Here is a 15,393-nt window from a genome sequence, read left to right as displayed (position 1 = left end):
GATCCAGTTATGAATGTACGCCAATCTGCCCACTTCATTTCCCCTTCCAATAATCGTGTCTGCCGGGGCCACAATGCATCTCTTCAGGCACTCCACAGCTGGCTGCTGCCTCCGCAGTTCTGGGCAATCAGCTGTGAGGTCGGGTTGCTCCATCCGCCTTATCCTGCTATAAGATGCCAGGGCCGCTCTGCCGCTCGGGCCGCGGGGTCCAGCTGCCCATGCCCTACTTCCTGTGGGGTCCCAGCGCCGGTCGTCTATCCTTCTGTGTGCCCACGTATGCAGCGCGACCAGAGCGCTTCTTAGTGCTACCGCCGGGCTCCACGCACACTATCCGTGTCCCCTGGAGCAGCAATGTATCTTGGTGGGCACTTCTTGGTTCAGCGCCGCTGCCTCCGACTTCCCAGGCGATCAGCTGTTGGGCTGGCATCTGCTACTCGCCACCTCTCGCCCTGGGATGTCCGGAGCGCTACACCGCTCAGGCTGCAAGGTCCAGCAGCTCCCGCCGCATTACGTATGCGGTCCCAGCGCCGGCCACCCCTCCGCCCCGCTTCGAATCGGGCTTCTCATTTCTATGCGATCGGGGCCATCAGGTGCATAATATGCTCATCCGTGTGACGCCAAAGATTTGTCCTTCCCTTGCTCAGCCTTCCCTCCAGCTGCTCATGCAGTGGGTGCTGCTTCAGGTCTGCATGTTAATTCTTTTGTTCTGGAACATCCGCCATTTTGCGTTTTCAAGTCTCCGTCCTCAGGAATTTCGCTCGCTCATATCTAATGTCTCTTTGCATTGTGTGGGCTCCAATCCATCTGCATCTGCGCTCTGTATGTTCATGAGCTGGCACCTGTGTTTTCGTCTTCCAAGGGCTCGTGCATATACACTTTTTATCCAGATTACTGCAGGATCAACAGGAGCTCCTCCAAGAGCACGTCTACTTACATGTCCTTCTAGCCACGCCCCCAACTGCCTCCAAAACCATAGTCCTAGTCACAGTAACTGGCAGGAAAGTGAACCAGGTGGGCTGTGAACACAGTGTGCATTGTACGAAAAGCCAGGGGAAGGGAGACCTACCCCCTGGTGTGTGTGAACATTGTGTAAGGAGCCAAGGAGTTATTCTTTTGGCACTGTAAGAGCTTGAGAAAGGTCAGGGGAAGGAAACACACTTCCTGGTGTTAATGAACATTATATTATGAAAGGCGCCAAGAGGAGGGAGTCATCCTCTTGGCATTGTGAAGAGTCTCATAAAGACCAGGAGAAGAAAGAAATGTGTACTGGCATTGGGAAAACAACAGAGGAACCTGAGAAACCGGAGAAAGGTCTGGGGGAGGGAGTCATCCCCCTAATAATGTGAAGATAGAAGACTTTTTGTTCTAGGTGTCTTACTGGAACCTCAATCCAAGGAACTTTTTGATTTGTATCCTTTGAGAAGAACATTTCATTTGCATCACCCAAAAGGGAACTTTCGGCTATTATCCAGAAGAAGAAAGCCATTCTTCTGGGTCAAGAAGGCCACCCCTTTTCCTCAGTTGAGTTTATAGTGTAAGGGTTGGAAATGGGTTTTTGGACACAGGATGGTGAACTCTTTGCTTTAGACTTGACTTCCTAACAGATTCTTTGGTGTTTATTTGAGGCAGTGTTTTCTTTTATTTTCTCACCAATAAAGGTCTAGAGCCAATAGCATGCCACCTGCGTGTCTGTCTCCTACTTCTCCACCCTTAGACCAGTGAGCATCAGGGTGCCAGATCGTAGGTTCGACATGCAAACATTTACAAGACAGAATTGGAGCTATTGTGTCACCTATTAATCTTAGTCGATTCACCTGCTCTTGTTTTTTCTTGGGACGAGGAAGATGGAACGAGGAGGCAATGCCGTGATTACTTACCGGTAATCTTCATTACTCCAAGTCCACATCTTCCTCATCCCTATCTCCTTCCCCCTCTTATCTCGGTTTGTGGCTTGAACGAAGATTCAGCTTGATTATAAACGTGAAGCAAAGGTGTGTGAATATATGCATTTTATTATTGTATTTGTAGTTTGTCATACAGCTGGTTTGCCCTTCTCAATAACATAAAATCAACTTGCAAACAACATGCTTTACAGTTTGATATTCCTGCATGTTTATCTGACATGGTTCATATTTAGTATTCCAATCACAAATAGCCATTACTTGTTGAATATTTGTTACTTCAAGGGTTCGCTATTCAGATCCACATATGTATTAGCTTTTGCATTTCTGGATTTCCAGGCTATAATTTTTCAGACCCACCCTTTGAACGAGTGGAGAAGTCGGGTCCTACAACTTTATCCCCGTTTAATATTAATGCTACGAGGGCTCGGGCAGGGGGTCGCAAATCCAAGGGGGTAGCCAGTTATATCTTGAAATTTGTTCCATATACAATACGATGTATTAGTGTTTCAGTATTCATGTTTACGTAGCCTGAGGTCTCATTCCACTTCACATTATTTCTGGAGGTCTCTTTTCCAACGTTCCAGTTTAGGGACCACTTGTTTCCAGCACATTGCTGTGCATCTTTTGGCTAACATCGGCCCCAACGTTATAAAAGTAGACAGTAACTTGCTCTTCTGTTGCGATGGAATGAAATGTTGCAAGCATATTTTAAGTAGACTCTCCAGGGGTACCTCAGATACTTCACTCTGACAACCTTCCACCCCATCCCAAAAACTTTACAATACTGGCCAGCTCCATCAAATATGCATTATGAGACCTTTTGCTGTTTTTCAGCGAGAGCAGTCCCTGGCTCTGTCTTTATGTTGCATGTTTGTGGGGGTGAGGTAGCACCTTTGTAAACATTTATATTGTATGTATTGAAATGTAGTGTTCTGGGAGACTTTGTATTTTTGCTTGCTCTGCCCCACTCTGCATCTTAGTTCCCTGCCAATATCTCTTTCCCATTTGGTTCTAATTAACATTATTCTATCAAGCTTCCTTGTCCATTTGGAGCACATCTTGTACAATGTGGAGACCCTTCTTCCACTGTTTCCTAATTCCATTATTGTGTGTTTATTCTCTTGTGTCTCTGGTTCTTGTGGAAAGGTTGGCCATGTTGCTATGACACAGGCTGCATACTCGACATGTACTAGAAAGTGACCGGTTCCTATGTGCCATTTCTTACAGAAGTCTGCACACGCTATAAAGGGGTCCCCCTCATATATTTGTCTGATATTTTCTGGTAGTGCCTCTGTTCCGGTGCCCCTTCTTAAAAATACAGGGGTTAGTTGGTGCAATAATCGGGCCTATTCAAGCATTGTACCAAGAGACCACAATGCAAGTAAGACTGAACAAAGCAGGGGACCTATCAGACGAGATAAAAATGGCTGGGGGCGTGAAGCAGGGGTGCTCTTTGGTCCCCGCTTTATATAACGCTTACATAGCTGATTACGCGGACTCTGAGAAAGAGCTAAGAATTTTTCCACCCACAGTAGGAGGAGAGAAGATCTCCAGAATTCTCTATGCTGATGACATCCTCCTCGACCTGACGCCAGTGGGTCTTCAAAGACAGATAAACAACCTGGCACAATACCTGGAAACGAATAACCTAAAAATGAATAGAACAAAGGCCAAGATCTTGGTTATGGGAAAAAAGAAAAAACAAAGAGAAAAGAACAAATGGCCAGTTAACGGCACCACCTTAGAAAAAGTATCGATCTTTGAATAACTGGGGGTGACGCTAAGCAGCACATGCAAGACGCACTCTTTGTAAAAATAAAAACTTTGACATCCCAAGCAAAGGTCATCAACAATAAATACGGACGGTACTCCCTGATCCTGATGACATATGGGTCTGACGCCATGCCACAGTTGCCAGGATCTCTCTGGGATAAAATCGAGAGCTATTTCTTTAGGAACGTCCTCGGACTGTTGAAAACCACACCCATGACTTTGATCAGAAGAGAATTGTGCCTCTCATCATTGGCGGCAATGGTGACACGAAACCCATTGATGCTCTATAGAAGTGTCATCACAGAGCCAAGAACGAAGATTATTCATATCATTAATACGGAAATGGAAAGGGGAAAGAACATCATCATGTCCAAATGGGCAGCAAAAACAAGCACATGCTGGAAGAGGTGGACACTTCTGCTGAGGAATCATCCACAAACACCAATAAAGTCAATAAAAGACTAATAGAGATGAACTGGATTACGACCTTGGCCCTTGCAGAACAGTATAAAACAACAAAAGATATCCCAACTAGTCCAGCAAAGGTTAATACAGTGAGAAGCTATTTGGCAAAATTCCTGGATAAAAAACTGATTAGACTAGACTATTCCTGAGATTTAGACTAAATCAGATTCTGACAAATGAAGTAAAGGCAAGAAGGAAACAAGCAGTTACAAACAACTGCTGTTTTTGTGGAGAGAACGAAATGAAAAACTTCTCGCCACCTGCTACTAGCTTGTCCAGGGACCAATCTGCCTAGAACACAACATCTGAGCAAAATCTTAATGAGCAAGGAAACTTTTGATGCAGAGACCTGGTGTTACGCCTTGGCAAGCGGGGCGAACACACGATGGGCAACTGGGGTAGCTTTATTCTTCCGATCCTTGAATCTGGAACAACATAATGAACACTCTGAAAGATAAAATAAAGATGAACTTCCACATCAAATGCTACGCCCCAGTAAGACATTTGACGGACCCCACGGAACTGTTTTCCAAGGCTTTGTAAAAATTGTAATACATTTAAACAAATAACATTTTTTTTAAAAGTATGTTGCATCATATGGGCAAGACTGGCACTTATTTGACTTGTGTTACTGTTGTCTTTACTTCCTCAAGCCATCTTTGTTATATTCTGTTAAATTTATCTGTTCATTTGGTTGCTTACCCTTTGGTTACTATGGGGATATTTTCTAGACTGAGACAACCAAGGCTGGTAGTTTAACCATTTGGCCTCCTTCATCTTGTTTCAATCATAGTGTCGCCCATTATAGTTGGGCTGCCTTTTAATAAGCCCGGAAGTGTGGTGCTGCTATTCCTCCCTGGTCATGCTGGAGTTGCAGGGTTTTCAACCCGATCCCGACGGTCTTTCCCTTCCAGTAGAGCCTGAGTAACAACGCGTCAAACGTTTTGAAGAAAGATCTGGGAATGTGTATTGTCATGCATTAAAAGTAATAAAGCACTTTGCTGAGAAGAATTATTTTAGCCAATGCCACCTTGCCCATAGCAAAACTTATCCAAAAGTTAGTGAGTTTCTCAATTTTACATAGCAGCCCTGTCATGTTTTCTTTGAACATTCATTTGAGTGATTGATTTTTACTCCCAAATATTTAAATGACTCCATTGCTACTCGAAGATGGGCGTCTGCTAGCCATTCAACGTCTTCTATGATTTGGACCAGTTAATGTGTAGGCTTAGGAATGGGTCTAATCTCTCTACCAGCTCAAGCATTCCTGAAAATGTACCCCTCAGCCTGTGCACATATAACGGAACGTTGTCTGCATAAAGTAAAATCACATGGTGTTGATCTGCCATTCTTACGCCACACCCAGCAAATCTGGTACGCAGAACCAGAGAAAATACCAGTGGCGATAGTGGGGACCTTTGTCTTTTTCCCCTCCTTAGCAGCCATCTCCCCAAAAAAGTTTTATTGATCCTGATTCTTGCCATTGGGCATGTATGGAGCAGTGAGATCCAATTAATGAATTCTGGGCCTATCCCAAATTTATTCAGAGTATGCTGCATACATTTCCAATCTATCGGGTCCAATGCCTTATGGGCATCTAGACTGATTATAGCATAGTTTTTGTGCTAAGAGTAGAAGTAGTCTGCATACTTTTAGCATTGTACTCCTGTCTGGTAAAAATTCAGCCTGGTCTTCGTGCATTAGTCTTCTGATCATCTTTGACAAACGTTTGGCCTGAATTTTTCTGCGGTTCTCGTTGTTTAAATTAATCATGGACTGTGGCCTATATGATCCACAGCCTAGAACATTGTTCCCGGGTTTTGGAATAATACACTGCAGCATATCACTGTGGGTGTTAGGAATAGAATTCTTTATAGTATTTTTCCTATGTCATTTATTTATGTCTGCAACACCACCCATCAGCATCTGTCTTCCTGTTGTCCCCATTCAACCCACCCTCCCAAACCACCAAAAAGAAACAACCAAAATCAATAATTTTTAATAACCTCTAACTTCAGTGGGTCAACGCAGGGACCACACCTGCAAAGTGACCAACAACCGAGATGGAGCAAGCAAGTACTCGCCTAATAAAGTGTAATAAATCCTGTTCTTTTCTGCATTTTTTTTTTAACATTAAGCTTCTGCCACCACTGCTTCTTCTTGTTATAGAGTTTACACTTATACGTCTTCATGTGCGATCAGGTGCTGCGACGGTGCTGCTCCACTATCCAGTTTTTTCTTCACCCGTCAGTGAGTGGTTCTTAGACATGCCTTCAGCATATTTAAGGTAGTGAATCGATGTAGTGGATATCTTCCTCTGGATCTTCAAAGATAGGTCTCTTGCCCTTTGCATCAATGCGGAGAGGTGCAGGAGATAGATGTGCATAGGGGAGCCCTCATGCCTTCAGAAACTTCTTGACGTTGTTCAATGTTTTCCTGTGTTTTTGAATGTCGATGTCAAAATCCAGTTGAAAGGAGATTCTGCATCCTAAACTAAGGCAAAAGGGGATCCTGCATCCATTATAAATAATCTGGCCTTCCTTCCTTGCTGCTGATAAGATCATAAAATCATATGTTTGTCTTGATTTTTGCAACCTTATCGTTCGGGGTAGTAACCCGGCGCCGATCTTTGCATTGGAGTTCTGCACAATCCATCTATTTGGATAACACACAGGTTTTCTGCATCTTGGAATAATTGTGGATAAAGTCCTTCATGAAGGCTTCAGTATTTTCTTGTTCGGTCTCCACTGGGAGGCAAAGCACACATACTTGTTGCGTTCCGTTCGTACTTCAAGGTCTAACAGTTTGGCTGCATTTAATAGCCGTTTGTAGTGTTGCTAGACTTATGTATACCCTTCAGTGTCACTTTACAGTGTTGAGGTGCCCCTTTCCACTTCAGTTGTGCGCCCCCTCAGTTTCTCCATGTAATTTCTTATCTGCGACACAGCGATCGTGTCTTAAATTCTGCTGTTGCTGTCCATTATTAACTTCTTGAGTTCTGTAAATGTGGATATTTCAGCGCCTGCCTTGCCCACTTTCCCTGAACTTGTTTGAGTTGAATATCCTTTAGATAATTTGTTACCCAAGCAAAACCTTCTAGGAGAGCCTTTCTGACTTTCAAGGGCTCTGCCACCGGCTTTCTTATTGGCCATTCTGATACCGTTTTCCGCAACCTCTACTATCTCTGGTTTATGCATCCACAGTCACTTATTATTGTGTAATTTAGCTTACACACTTTTTGGCTCCTATTACCTCACTGGGAAAATGATTTCCTATTGATGTGCCATTGAGTAGCTGTGGATTATACAGTAATGAGGAGCTTAAAGATGCCCGCCAATAGATCCCAGTGCTTTATTGAATTGTTCAGCCGCACCTCCTGTACTGCTCTAATTCTCAGCTCCTTTGCCTCTAGGCCTTCCCGGTTGGGCTCGCCAATCAACAACTGAGCATGAGAATGGGTCCAGACCGGCACCCAGTGCCATCTATTATGGGGAATCTGATGTATTAAAGAACCTGTCAGCTTTATTCTAGATGATTAAATGCAGGGAACCACCCCAAAGTAGTCTTTCATGGATCTGTAGGATGGCAGTTGTAAAAAGGAAAGTTTTATTTCGGGCATTTTAAAGTTTCCTTTTTTTATCGTTAAAAAAGCAAGCTATTGCAGGGGCTCAGATTTGAGCTAAGCTATTGTTAGACAGGGCTGCCCAACAGCATACTAATAACATAATTCCATTGTGTGGATGTCATTTGGAACAACATTGTTAGGAAGGCAGACTTTATTTCTTATTATTCACCATTAAATGCCCCCATCCCACTTCATGAAAACCCTCCACTGGAAATCAAGACCAGTGCATTTAGAAGGTGGAGTCATATGGAGGTGCACTAAAGTCGAAGACCTTTTCAACAAGAGGGATATACAGTTATTTCAGATGTATGAACAGAATTTACGTATTAAATGATCACTTAAGGTACAGTGAATTAAGGCACTGAGTTTAGCACCGAACCATAAGAGTTTGCAACCAAGAAATTAAGATCCTTTGAAAAGCTGATGAATACAGGTAAATCAACTAATTACTGTTGAAATACCAGGAGACGACCAAGCAATATACTTGTTATGATTGTGTGGGTGAAAGATTAAAGGAATAGTGCGCTCAAAAATATTATTGTCCCGAGAGTTCGGGCATGTGTTTTTAAGCATTCGTTGATCGATCGTACAAACATTTCCAATGCACCTTACTGTAGTTTTCTTCTCTTTTTTACACATGCGAAATCAGGCAGCAGGGCGCGGCCATCTTGTGATAATCTTATCCGTTGCTGCATCGCCCAAGGTGTACTGCCCTAGCGGCACTAAATCATATTCCCCGCCCATGAACATTATCAACATTCTCTGCGCTTCAGCTAATGACGTGTCCCCATGGAAATGGCAGGACGCATCTTTCCTCAATAAGTATAAACAGACCGCTTCTCTTCAGACAACATCAGATTTGCTTTTCCAATTGTTTCATTGTCCTTTTTTGAATATTCTATGTCTCGGTTTTGTGCTCTGGTCAGCTACCTTCGTTGCTCGTAGCCCGTGCGACCAGGTACTAGTACCGTTACTATCCATTTTTCAATTTTGCCCCATAGTGGCAACAATACAGCCCTACCAGTACGAGCCGGAGTGTTCCGAGGCGGAATTACTTGAAAGAAAAAGATGCGCAAATGATGGGGCTTCGGACGACAGTTGGGAGGACGATTCAACAGATCAAGAGCATGAGCCTAGTCGCATGGACAACGTTTTCACCTGGTGTACCTTCAATCAGTGCGCGGTAATGCCAACCGAGGACAACTGCTGCTGCCGAGAAAACTCTGGATGCTTGTCCTACATATCGGAAGGCGAGGCACGGCCACAATGCGTTACCGAGCTCCATGACTTCAGGGCAGCCTGCCTCAAACGGCACGTGTTGAGGATTATGTTGGTGCTTATGCACGGACTTCGAGCAACAGTTCGCCCTCGCAATCCAAGTAACGAGTAAGTGTACTCTAGTTGTGATGTCACTTAGGCCACTAACATTTCATGGTTGTCTCCTATATTGTCGTAACTTTGATCTATCAATGCCAAACAAAAGTAGTCTTGCAATTCTATAAATCACTCGCAATGTGGGGAAATCATAGTTGTCTCCTTATGTTTATTTCATGTACAACCATAAAGCAATATTTCTTTGTGTCCCAAATGTAATGTAATGGAATGCATAGTCGTTCAATATTGTACAGTGTCTAACATTTGTACTGGCAACAATGCCATTGGATACAAGATTTGTCATTGTCAACTAAGGTTTAATACACTTATCTTGTTCATTTAAAAACAGTTTATCTTTCACTTTCACAGGTAGTACAGGCTGGTGGCCTATCATTCGTTTACATGGTGGCTTCATGGGAGGCTTGGATACCGCCTTCGAGTAATACCGGCCTGTGTCGTTCGTGCCATTAGAAAAACTTTCCCCAGTGACCGCGGTCAGTATGATGGCCACTGGGCAGGAGCCAAGTGCTTCACTTCATGCAGGGTCCCAATGGACCCAGTCTTGGCGCCTATGGCATCAAGCACATTTCAAGGTGTGCTTGGCACACAGAACACCAAAGGCACATGCAGCAAGGCTGGGCGAGGCCCTATTATCACAGGGAAGGCACGTGCAGAAGACAGAAGGAAGAGCAAGGTGGGGCCACAAGGCGGTGCCTAAGGGGAGTGGCTGGGGCCAGGCTATATAAGCCGGCCCCACCCGCATAGTAGCGCTTCGCGTTAGTTTGCTAAGAGCAGCGTAACCTTTACCGCCGGTCAGAAGGCTCTTACCTGATTAAGCATGTGCGCCTTCAGTATTCCGGAACCCTCAAGCATCTACCTGGTTCAACACGTGTATCTCCAGTCTCCGCTACCTCAACCATTTTAGCTGGATTCAGGCACACCATCGCCGGAAGCACTGCCATCCGCTTCCCACTCTGCAGTCGGTGTGCACGCCTTACCTGAGGCCACACCATCGTCGGAAGTACTGCCATCTGCTTCCCACTCTGCAGTCGCTGTGCATGCCTTACCTGAGGCTACACCATCGTCGGAGGTACTGCCATCTGCTTCCCACTCTGCAGTCGCTGCGCACGCCTTACCTGATTCCCCACCATCGCTGGGAGCACTGCCATCTGCTCCCGACTCTGCAGCAGCCGTATTCATCTTACCTGTCTTCCAGAATCCACTACAGGTACCGCCCAGCATCCTTACCTGTTCCGAATTCCACCGACACGGAGCTTCATCTCCGGCAGCCAGTAGGAGTCGGATACCACTCCCCAGCCATCACCAACCTGCCGCACCTGCAAATGGAATAAGACACAAGGTGAGCGGTCGCATAGACTTTAACTCACCAAAATGGCACTAATCACGAACTTGGTGCAGCTTCTGAAACTGCCTACTTACCAGTGGTGGGGACATCCGGAGCAGACTCTTTTTGCCATCACACGCTCCTGTGTCATCTTCATTGCTACAGTGGAGAAAGAACAATATACTGTTACGAACAATATCCCTTGGGACCGTATCATTACAAAGAATACGGACAATAAGTATAGTCATAAACACTTATCATCAAGACGGAAAGGTCGCAGCCGGTCGGGACCTCCGCAATTTGGACCAGTGACGCAACTAGGTCCATCCGCAGCGCCCCTGCTGAAGGAAAGCGGGAGGGAGAGCTCATCCTTACATATAAACAGGTGAGTCTGCATGGGTAAACTTCTACGCACTACATTTTGTCACGAAAGGGCGGACGGGAACTGCGACTCCACCATGCTATCCTCATTGCCTCTAATCCTCGCGCAGGAACAGGTCCAGCCTTCCAGGCCCACGAAAAGGCAGCAGTTGGGGGAGAGGAGCGACCTGAGGGAGGCAACTCTGGGGAGGGCTCCAACCGTGCCCCAACACCCCCGCAGAGACCAGGTGAGCGTAACAGTCAGTACAGGGGATTTTCCCACATTGTGCTGCAACCCAAAGTTTATAATGTGTAGTACATTTGTGCCATCAAAATCAGTAACACAATAAAACACAACAGAACTTTCATCAATGATTGTTTGTTTTTCAGTGAATCAAGTGTGTCTCCATTCAGCAGTGTTCCGGGCCTTGTCTGCACACCTCATGCCCATCCATCCACCCCTCCAGAATCAATGACTGTTAGCACCTGTGGCTGTGCCCTCCCAATGGAGCCTGATGGGGGGTGGTAACGGCCAAGGTGCCAAACACCATGTACGCTTCAAAGATATCTTGCGTGCAGGGGTCATTGTAGGCATGGCCTAGACAGACCCTGCGTCTCCAGACGGGCTACCTGTAACGCTCACCTGATTCTCGCAGAGGCGCCGGTCTTGACTGGGCGACTACCGTATCTTCAAAGGTGATGTGTAGCACCCGGTTGGCTCTTTGGGCTGGACCTCTGTGCACTGTATGCCTGACGTGTAGAGTAAGATGTCTGCAGATAGAAAATATGGGGTTAATGAACTGGGGTTATTGGGGTGTCCCTATCTCTTTCCTCTTCTCCTCTCCTGTAGACCCCCAAAGGTTAACGCTCTCACCTTAGGTAAGTGAATGCCGAGCTCTCCATCTGCCTCGGGGCAGGGTGCTGTAACCAGTTTCTTCACTGGATAGGTAGCGCAGGCCTCTTGACTTCAGAGGACTGCTGTCCGTCGTTTACTGCACGAACGGTAAGTTTCGAGTCATTCAAATGTCTTTTTAAAGTCTTTAGTAATGATGTCTCTTGTTTTGCAGGGTTCCGGCGATGGCGGATGACGGGCTGAAGTGAGTTGAAGATGGAGCCCGTGTGATGAATAGAAGCGCCTGGAAGCACGTAAGTAAGCGCTTGTTGCCTGCTTCACTATGCGCTCTAACTGTCTTTTTATTTTGCAGGTACGAGTTCGGAGCGGCTGCAGGGTGCCGGAATACCCACTGGATTAGATGTGGAAAGGAGTAATGGCACGTGAGTATTAAAGTTCCCCAATGTCTTTAAACGCACCTTGTTTTGTCTTTCAGATGCGGGATGCAGCGCCGAAGGCCTCCGGAGCGTGCGAAGAGTTGGTAAACTTTTGTCTTTCAGATGCCGGAATGCAGTGTGAAGACCTCCGGAGCGCATGAAGAGTAGGTAAGCCTTTGCCTTTCAGATGCCGGAATGCTAACCTGTTCTTTCTTGTCTTTATAGGTGTTGCTGAAGACTGGATTCAGGATGGTAAGCCTTTGCCTTTCAGATGCCGGAATGCTAACCTGTACTTTCTTGTCTTTATAGGTGTTGCTGAAGACTGGATTCAGGATGGTAAGCCTTTTTCCTTAGGCCCAGGACCGGATGCAGAAGACACGATGAGCGTTCTGCTGCAGAGGTTGCAGAATAACGCAAAGCAAGATTCATCCACCGGGTGTGGTTTAAATAGCCTCCTGTAGTGCTTAGATGTCTCCTTCCACGGCCACGCCTAAGTAAGAAAAGAGTTCCTGGTAAGAAAAGAGTTCCTGCCTTCCAGAAGAGTTCCAGTGTTCTGAATCTAGGGAGTGGCTCCAGCCCCACCCAACAGGAAAAGTAGTTCCAAACAGAAGAGGATCAGAGGCTCAACTGGCAGGCAAGTAAGCAGCATGGTCTGCTGAAGGTAAGTCCACCCAAGCATTATGAGCCCGGCGCTTCCAGCGCTGGGACTGGGCATATTTATGAGCCTGGTGCCACTGGCGCCAGGACTGGGTCCAAAAGGTCCCAATTGGGACTGGTTGGCACTCGGAACCTGGGTTATGGATCTGCTTCCAAGGGAGTTGGGAAAACCCTGACCTTTTGGAAGCAGAGATCATGACACTACCCTGAAGCAGGCTGCGCCCCTGCAATCCACATAAGACCACAACATATAAACATTCATTCACACCCACTTTTCTAATGCTTTATAAACCACTTGATATTTATCATGAGAACATCTTTGAGCACTGCAAGTCAACTCGTGAACGTGCTACCTGAGAACTTCTGTGAACACTGCGAGTCAGCTCGTCATCGTGCCACCTGTGAACATCTCCCTGTTCTCCTGCTACTAACTATCCTGCTTGCTGAATATAAATGTTTGTTAGTCAAGGTAAGTGCAGGTCACCTAAACATATCTCCTTGATCTTTAAATGTCTATCTATTTCGGACAAATGTACCCAGTAGTGTAATTTTCATTCATCTCATTGCCATTGACTTGCGTTTAATTTGTTATGTTATCGATATATATATATATAGCAATTGTCATCAGTGTCAATTGGGATCAAAATGCATCCTTCGCGGACCGTGTCTATAAGCATGTTTCGTTTTGATGCACGAAGGTACATTCAAGCGACGAGTAACATGTTACGATTTGTGTCAGATCAATGAATTGTGTATGAAAGTTATCCTATAATACAGCTGGCTACACTACACAGGTTATGCTTCGGTGACCAAAACATGGATTGCATAGAAAAATGTATGATATAATTCCATCTTTCTCACGCTTTTATTATGCAAAGTAATTTTCTAATGATGTTGACCTTTTTTCTTTTTTTTTTTTTCTTTTTTTTACAGAATTTCCAACAATGCCTGCATGTACGGTTTACGGTTGCCGCTCTAAGACGCATAACACACCTAAAGGCACTACAATGCATCTATTTCTGAGAAATATAGATCTAATAAGAGAATGGGTCAGATATTGCGGCTTTGCGCCGGAAGAGCTTGAAAGTAGAGCCCATGAAGTCTTGGGGGACTCGAGGGGTGATCGATTCTGCAGCCTGCACTTTGCCACAAATATGTACGACCAATCGCAGTACACAAAGAAGCATCGACTATGAAGGTCTCGTAAATTGCTTCCAAATGCAATTCCGACTCTATTCGTGCACACGCTACCTGAGGTGAGTCACGGTTCCTGATTTAGCTGTAGGCTTTGGGGTACTGAACAGGTAACTACATGGACGGATTGGTGTTTTGGGTGTAAATGTCCCTTATAATACTTTTCATATTTACAAGATTGTACTGCTTTATAACTAAACCCCATTTTGCTATACATCTGTCCTTAGTTTCAGGAGCAACCTGACATCGTTTACGGTGGCCAAGCACCAAGCTGATGCCCAAGCCTTGCAATTCACGGTGCGTCCAATGCGCTTCTTATACCCAAAAGGAATACTGTGACACTCACGATAAACATTTGTGGATCGAGAGCAAAGAAAAAAATTACCCATTTGCTCGAATATGGCAACCGCCGGATGTTCTTGGAGAGTGTATTGTGAAATAAAAGTACTTTACAAATTGAGCAATTTTGCGATTTCCTTTAAAAGTATAGTTTTATATTCCAAATTGGGATGCACTGTGTTGAGATAATGTGCGTTGATATTCCGGGTTCTGCGTCAACTAACATTAACACTTAGGTGATGACTGGGCAGGTTTGGCTATGCTGCCCAGCAATGTCATGGAGATAGGCGTAGAATATCACTAGATTTGGTGATGTCAGCCTCTGGGGCGTGGGATATGATTTAGTGCCACCAGGGCAGTCCACCTTGGCCGATGCGGCAACGGATAAGATTATCACAAGATGGCCGCACCCTGCTGCCTGATTTTGCATGTGTAAAAAAAGATTAACTATGGTAAGGTGCATAGGAAATGTTTGTACGATCAATCAACGTATGCTTAAAAACACATGCCTGAACCCTCGGGACAATAATATTTTTGAGCGCACTATTCCTTTGAGGGGAACCGACAAGTTATGAAAGCTGGGAAGACCTCTGGAGAACAGCAAGGACATTATCCATGTGTGTGTGGAAGAGAATAAGGATGATGTGAGGCCAGCGACAGTAAGGTAATGCAGAGTATACTGTAAGCAGCCAATTTAATTATGTCATTGTGGTGGGCCCATTGGTAAACCTATTAAACATTTCTGGCTACATCAAGTGTGGATATTTAGTTGTGAAGATACTGGCCAATTCTCTTCGATATACAATGAGAATTTGAATGAATGTTGGACCCCTTTTTTTTGCTACCAGATATAATCTGTGTGCAATGTGATGAGATCAAATGAGATCCAGTTCACTCTCTTAACTTGCACTTCCAGAGTCTGTGGACAGAGCAGCAATGTGGAGGTGAATTAGAATATTGTTTAGTGAAAGTCATGAAATGTGTGTGTTAAACGGAATACAAATTATTTTAAACAAAAGGATATTTGGCTACATGCGTTTCAAATTACATTTTCAAAGGAGTTGCTTAAACTGCTTAAACTGCTTTTA

General features: G+C 45.0%; 1 protein-coding gene across 1 annotated transcript in view; it reads left to right on the top strand.

Moving 5' to 3' along the window:
* The window catches only part of GTF2A1L (general transcription factor IIA subunit 1 like), a 1,760,055-nt gene that overhangs the window by 1,170,926 nt on the left and 573,736 nt on the right, over nt 1-15,393 (top strand). The window lies entirely within an intron of this gene.

The sequence above is a fragment of the Ambystoma mexicanum genome, chromosome 4q (assembly GCF_040938575.1).
Source record: "Ambystoma mexicanum isolate Mex_15411 chromosome 4q, UKY_AmexF1_1, whole genome shotgun sequence".
In the NCBI taxonomy this organism is placed as follows: Eukaryota; Metazoa; Chordata; class Amphibia; order Caudata; family Ambystomatidae; genus Ambystoma; species Ambystoma mexicanum.
The sequence above is the reverse complement of the archived record's forward strand: the minus strand, read 5'-3'. Positions and strand labels throughout refer to the sequence as shown.